The following is a 7,311-nucleotide window of genomic DNA, read 5'->3' as shown; positions in this document are numbered from 1 at the left end:
AATCATGTCATCATTTACTCGCCCTCAAGTTGTTCCAAACCTGTATAAGTATCTTCTGTTGAACACAAAAGAAGATATTCTGAAGAAAGTTGGTAACCAAACAGCTGACGGTAGCCATTGACTTCCATAGTATCTTCTTTTCCCCAATACTATGGACTTCAGTGGGGATTAGCAACTATTTTGTTATGCACATTCTTCAGTATTGAGTGAACTACAAGTTATTGATCTGGTGATGCAAAGTAACTTACAGGTTGAAGCTATAGAACATTTTGCTAACTATCCCATATCTTTAACCACCAGTGTTAACATTTATACAGACATAAAACTGCAAGATTTAGATTTATTAGCCTCTTTTGATTGTCAAACCAATTTTAATTAGAGAATTGTGCTCAAACGTTGAAATGTGTGGTGAACTGTACGTTCTGACCTTTGCTCACAGGGACATGCTGAATAAATGTGAGCATTTGGCATTTTGTGTTAAGAATCAATTATGGTTATAAACTTCAAGATCTTGCATTGTGATCTATAAAATATGATATTTTTCTTAGCTAAGCTTTGTGTCCCGTAGATCATTTTTTTGTTAATTGTGATGTACATGCACTTACATTAAGCTGTTTGTTGAAGTGTTTGCCAAGAACAGCAATGTAAATGCTAATCTATGGGCTCTATTTTGATGTATAAATGCACATTTGCAGTGTATGAATAATACAGTGTGTTCAATTAAACACGAAAGAAAGGAGAAATGGCTTTCTGTTTGGTAATTAAAAAGCTGCCTGTGACTGTGAATTCACAGAACTAAGTGTTTTAATTAGCATCTAAGTGACAAGAGGTGAGAAGTGATCATAGTGACAGAAAGTAAATCGAATAGATTTAATATATACCACTAAAAAAAGAAGATGAAACTGAAAAGATTGAGACTGAGATCAGAACTGAAAGAGAACAATAGACATAAGCGTGAAGTGAAATGCTATACTACTATCAACTACTTGGAAATCCATGAGGAATTGGTATACATACAGTAGACCCAACTTGTATTGGGACACTTAAGCTACACTCAAAAATAGATGAATGTTATTGGATAACACAATATCAAACATAAAGCCATTCGCAAACAAATAATGCTGCAGCTTTTTTCAGGATTCCCATTTTTTCAATTACTTTTAATCAGGGTTGGATCAAAGGACTCTGTGGCCTGCATTAGGTCAGTTTATCCACCAGAAAGTGTTGTCAAATGACAATTTTGAACAGTGTGTTTATTGTTTTATTATTTGAAATCAAATCAAAGTGTTGCTAAAGTGTCCAAATACTTTTTGAAACTATTGGAATGCAATGGTAGTTGGTAAGTACTTGCATATATTTTGATGACCTGAAATTCATTAGACTGAATGATGTATTTAAATCCTAGACAATCTGTGCCATCAGAGAGAAAAATGTTATTAGTGCTGTGATTTTCAATCAGTGACACTCCTTGCAGTGCAGTATCAGACTTTGATTAGAACGTGCTGTGAAGAGCTCACTGTCACTAGTGCTTTGAAATAAAGTGGGAATTTGGATCAGATTGCATCATTTTTTGAGAGGTACTGTCAAATCTGCCCATTGTTTCAAGGACTTCCACTTTTTAGAGAAGTGGCATTTGAGTAGGCTAAATTAATAAATAGAAATAATAATAACAAACATTTTCTAAAAATGACATAATTAGTCCATTATTCTACAGCTACTTTTGGTGGACACACACATATGGTGTTTTTATTTATTTATTTATTTATTTGTATTCTTCTTTTCACTTTCACGCATGGTCAGTCTGTGTTGATTTAGCTGCTGGTTCAAAAAAAAAAATTAAATAAATATAAAAAAAACTGTGCACTGCAGCTAACACTGCAAATATGCCAACAAATGAGTGCTAGGTTGTTGTAGAATCAAAAATCTGATATACTTTACCAGGACTATACAGCAACGCTCCACCACTGCAATCCTGAACCCTAAATTGTGTTATTTTTAACATTACGAAAGTATTCAAGTCTACACCACCGACTGGATGTATGCCGTTATAATGCTCTTCTCCGCCATTTGATGAATAACTGCTGCCATAAATCACAAGAAAATGAAAATTAACATTAATTGCACCATGCAAATAATGCAATAGGTTTTTTTGTGAATAAGGTGTGATCTATATTGAGTCTAATTAGCATAGAAAGAAGGCGTGTTTGCACTGAATGACAATGAATTAATTAAAATATTCATGACACAATGCTGTTTGGTTAATTTAGTCCTTGGTGTAATTGGATTGCTGGTGTTTAATAATGAATATGTAGTTGTTCTAAAATACAGTGCAAAAGGCTGTTTAGTGAATCCACCTTGCTAACAGGAAAAAAAAAAAAAAAAGCAGCAAGCATTGTTCATGCTTGTTTTCCTATATAGTATAAGTGATCTATTGTGATAAACACTGATTTCAGAGTTGCAGAAAATGAGACCTATAAAATTCATTATTTAAAAGCTTACTGGGCGGTTGGCAGGCAGTCTAACAGTGGTGAGCCGTTAAGATGTGAGCTCCAATTTGTCCATTAAGGGAAATGGAAATGGAAATGCATTCGCAGGAATTAAACTATAAATGGGATTTCCCTTTTGTACAAAAAATAAATAAATAAAAAATACATTACAATAATGTGTACATTTAATGGTGCATTACGCCGTTCAGTTTTAGCACTATGATGTTCTGTTAAACAGAGTCTCTACTCACAAAATCTCCGGGTAAAATGTGATAAAATATTCCCAGTAGTATTTTGCATTATTCTGCAGTATTAAGACATTCAAATCAATGTGTGCAAGCAGGAGTGGAGGAAAGCAGATAAGACTGGAAGTTCTTAAGCTGAGGCAGAATCTGTGAAAGGTATTCTCTGTGTGCAGAGAAACATTAATCAATACAAATTACTCCAGAGGGCTCTGGTGTGATTGTGACTCTGAAAAAATATGAAAGGGAGAAAGACAATAGGAAGGAGACGTTCTCCGCTGATTTAGTTCAGTAGGCCTCCATTCATCCTGGTGTTCAATTGACTTAATGTGCTTTTCAGAACATCACCCGCATGTTCCCTTCAAAACGGTTAATAAACATAACAAAGCACCTTCTTTTGATGTTGCTGTCCTCCAAGACAGCAGTTGTGAATGGGACATGCTGTTAAGTCAGAACTAAGAGGCCTCCCTGGAATGCCTTGCAGGAGGTTTGGGGCGGAAGGGAGCTCACTGAATCGGGATCAGTCGTATACTGTTCCCGCATCAGGCAACTTGATAAACTGATGTATCCCCAAAGGTAGCCATTGTACTTAGATCGGGAGATGCAGTAAACTGCTTTATCCCCAAGGTTAACTGCTGTTCCTAGATCAGAGAGCCTGGTGAGCAGGTTTTATCCCGAGAGGTTATGTCTGTTCTTAGATCGAGGAACTTAATGGATGGCTTTATCTTGAGAGGTTCCACTGTGAACACAATGGCCTGTTTATCCCAAAGGAGATAGTCCTGTTGTGAGATTGGGCAACATAATGAACTGTTTTACTTTAAAAGGATTTTAAAGTTCCTAGATCAGTGAACACAACCAACTGATTTATCTGTAGAGGTAAATGCCATTCCCGTATTCGTTTTTTGCTGGCGCTCACAGACCTGGAGAATAAATCCTTTTTGGTCCACTTGATACGTGGAAAACGGGGACTGGAGCCAAATCCACTAAGAGGCATGTTATCGGTCCAGATCATCTAAATTTCACAGTTCAACATCTAAAACTCTCTCGGCCCAAACTATATAAGCGTAAATTGGCTTCTTCGAATCCACAGACACCCTGATGGGTCAAATTAAGCCAGATCCTCACAGACATGTAGCCTGCTGCTTCTACATGCTCTCCTGGGCAACTGTGGTCCCGTGCCAGAAACCACATGATGAATTTAGGCCCAGACTTTCCTCTAATGGCTGGATAGAGAGGCTAAATGTGCAGGGAAGTGGTGCAGCAAACGCTCTCGCCCTCCGTGCCAAGCTAAGAGCCTTTCCACTGTACTCCCGAAGGTCAAACTTAAACAGAGGCTGTTAAATCACCTACTTTACATAAGACACTTCTCATCCTTTCATTACCACTGGACACTTGAATATACTGAATGGTAGAATTTACTAAATGGCTAATTATGACTGTTGGACAGTGAGGATCTTTTACATTTTTGACCAAAGGAACTGCAGGATTCGACTTGAGCTGTTTGGCTGGTACAATTATTGTTAGCAAGGAGGTCTGTAAAACCTGGAGAAGCTATGTTAGCAATCTCATTTATCTTATCTTATCTTTAACTTTATCTTTTTTTGTATAAATTATTATTTCAATTAAAAATAGTATTTTTTGAAGTTGTAAAAAACCCATAAAGTACCATTTAAAATACTATTTTAGTCTTTCTTCAATTCTTCAATGTGTTACTTGCCATTTCTTTTTCATTAATTGTAAAATTTACTAGCAGTTTCTGAGTGAAAATTTTCAGCACTATTTTCTTTAGTGTAGAAGTTTGTGTAGTGTAATTCTTTAAAAATTCTCTAATATTTATAAGAATTTCTTCATTTTATTCTTAATTTGGTTGTATATTAAGATACTCATGCAGTTGCTTTATATAACACAATAATAGCTTACGCCTAAATGTACCTATCTATTATCATTTTTAAATAACCATGCAATCATGCAAAAATCTAAGATAGCTCACAGTATTTCCACCTTAAACACAACTATCCAAGTCTATATGCTGGATCATAAAACTAGCAGTAATATGCAGTTTTATTTTTTAACATTTGAAACAACACAGTAAATTCATTAACCATCTTACCTATCAGGATTTAAGACAAGTGTGAGGCTATCCTACATTTGATTTATTTTTTCTTTTGTGAAATATAAAATATTCGGTAACACTTTATAATTAGGTTCATTAGTTCTACAGCATTTATTAATCTTAGTTAATGTTAATTTCAGCATTTACTAATGCATTATTAAAATCACAAGTTTTGTTTGTTAACATTAGTTAATGCACTGTGAACTAACATGAACAAACAATGAACGACTGTATTTTTATTAACTAACATTAACAAAGATTAATAAAGAGTGTAATAAATGTAGTGTTCATTGTTTGTTCATGTTAATTAACACATTAACTAATGTTAACAAATGACACCTTATTGTAAAGTGTTACCAAATATTAAAAATATAAAATTAGACATGGCTAATTTTGAATGGCCGTCAATGGAGAAAGATGCTTTTTGCACCCAGATGATGCCATGCTAACCAGCTAAACTTTGACCTCTTGATTGAAAGGATACAGACAGTGATAAACCATGCAAATCCAAATAAAATATAACCTTCAGTCCCACAGGTTGATTTTGTTTGTTTACATGTGATTTCTGTCTGGCACTGTATTCAGCACAGACTCTCGCTCAAACAATTATGAAAGATTAATGGTATCAGTAATGTCATTTCAGCAAGTCCTCAGATGAGGTATTTGGGTTGGTAAACAGCCTGTTCTCTAATGTAGTGGGTTCTTGTATATATGAGCATATTTTTTGCGACACCAACAAAACAAACATGATTGATAGTCGAATAGGTCTAGTAGCCATGGCCATAACAAATGGCATAATTAGCATAATATATTCTGCCCCCGACATTCTGAACAAATTCTCTGTTATGTTTTATTATCCAAATGTTTCCAACTTGATATGTAATATACTGTGGAAAAGGGGCATTGGCTCTTTCTATTCTGCGCTTGGCTCTGTATGATTTATAGGAACACGGCAGTGGTGAGACAAACCAGTTTCTTTGCAGCATTTCCCATTTTTGTCTGACTCCCTTTTACTTGTTGACACAGTTGCAAAGAGGGCACATGTATAAAGTATAATACCTCCTGACCACTGTGCCATCTATTGGATTGTAAGTTATCCCTCAAAGAAATCCATGGAAAGAGCAATCCATAAACAGAAACAAATGTAAATTTGCATTAAGAAGCTACATCTGGCGCCCCAAATTTCTTGTTCTTTGTCAGTCTAACCCAGGGGTGTCCCTGCAGAGTTTTGTTCCAACCCTTCTCCAACACACAAACCATGTATTTTTCAAACAAGCCTGAAGGACGTGATTAGCTGGATCAGGTGTGTTTAATTAGGGTTGGAGCTAAACTCGGAATTGCGTTTGACACCCCTGGTCTAACCTGTTCCAGTCAAACTTTTTCTAAGTAGTGTTTTATGTTCAGTAAAGATGTCATTTTGACCAGGTGAATGTCAAATCACCATCAGGAAGTGTTAAGGGTAACCATCACACCTTTTGTCTGGGAGAGTTTTGTAAGGCAGATTTCCACTCCAGTTTTTGATCAGAAAATTTTTATGGAGTACATTAAAAGTGAATATAACATGCCCTCTAATCTCTAACCAGATGCCATTCAGAAACCCACACCTCACTCTTCGTAGATCTTCTGGATACAGTATTTCATGCTGCTAATAAAAGCAGCATACCAAAGCAAAATTCAACTGAAAACTGATTTACTTTAGTGCTGTCAAAATTAGCGTTAACACATTTTTCTAGTTTAACAGCGTTAAAAATATTTAAGGCAGTTAACGCAGGGGTGGAGCTATGGTTGGCCGCTCCAATCACAACTGCTGCTTCTGTCTCTTTTTTTTATTGACAAGAATTGTGTTTATTTAGACGCAGAACGTCTTTATGACCACGTCAAACAGGTGACTTTTCAGACGTGCCCTCCACTTCGCCTCAGAGACAGGTGCTAGTCAAACCAGCGGTACAGGTGATGACTGAGCTTTAGAACACTATGGTAGAACATCAGTGAACTGCGGTCAGATGAGATGTTGTCAGGCCATATGTCTTTAAAAAGGAATTTTCCTGTCCTGTCAGCTGTTATACTTTGCTCGTAGCACGTGCTCTTCAATTGCACTCAGAAATACAGCTGCGCGCACTGTAGCCTGTATCATTTCATATAAAAGCACGAATAAAACTACGAGCATGCGTGTTAGATGCACGTAACGTTCAGCAGCGGCAGCTCTTATAGTAATAGCAGCCAAATAACCTAATAACCCAGCTGCTTAATCATAAAACAAAAGAATAAGAGGAAATAAATAACTTTTGTAGCTTTAAGGATTTATCTATGTTTAATTTAGAATTTTGTGATAATGTTATTAAATTTCTGTATATTTCCTGCTTGCTGAAGGGCACGGGTAAATATGACATTTACTATAATGGGTTTATGTGAAGATTGTTTTAATTCACTTAAATTTGATGTTGTTATTTTTAGTTATGAAGTTATGAAG

Source organism: Onychostoma macrolepis, chromosome 14, assembly GCF_012432095.1.
Source record: "Onychostoma macrolepis isolate SWU-2019 chromosome 14, ASM1243209v1, whole genome shotgun sequence".
NCBI classification, from domain to species: domain Eukaryota; kingdom Metazoa; phylum Chordata; class Actinopteri; order Cypriniformes; family Cyprinidae; genus Onychostoma; species Onychostoma macrolepis.
This window is presented reverse-complemented; position numbering follows the sequence as displayed.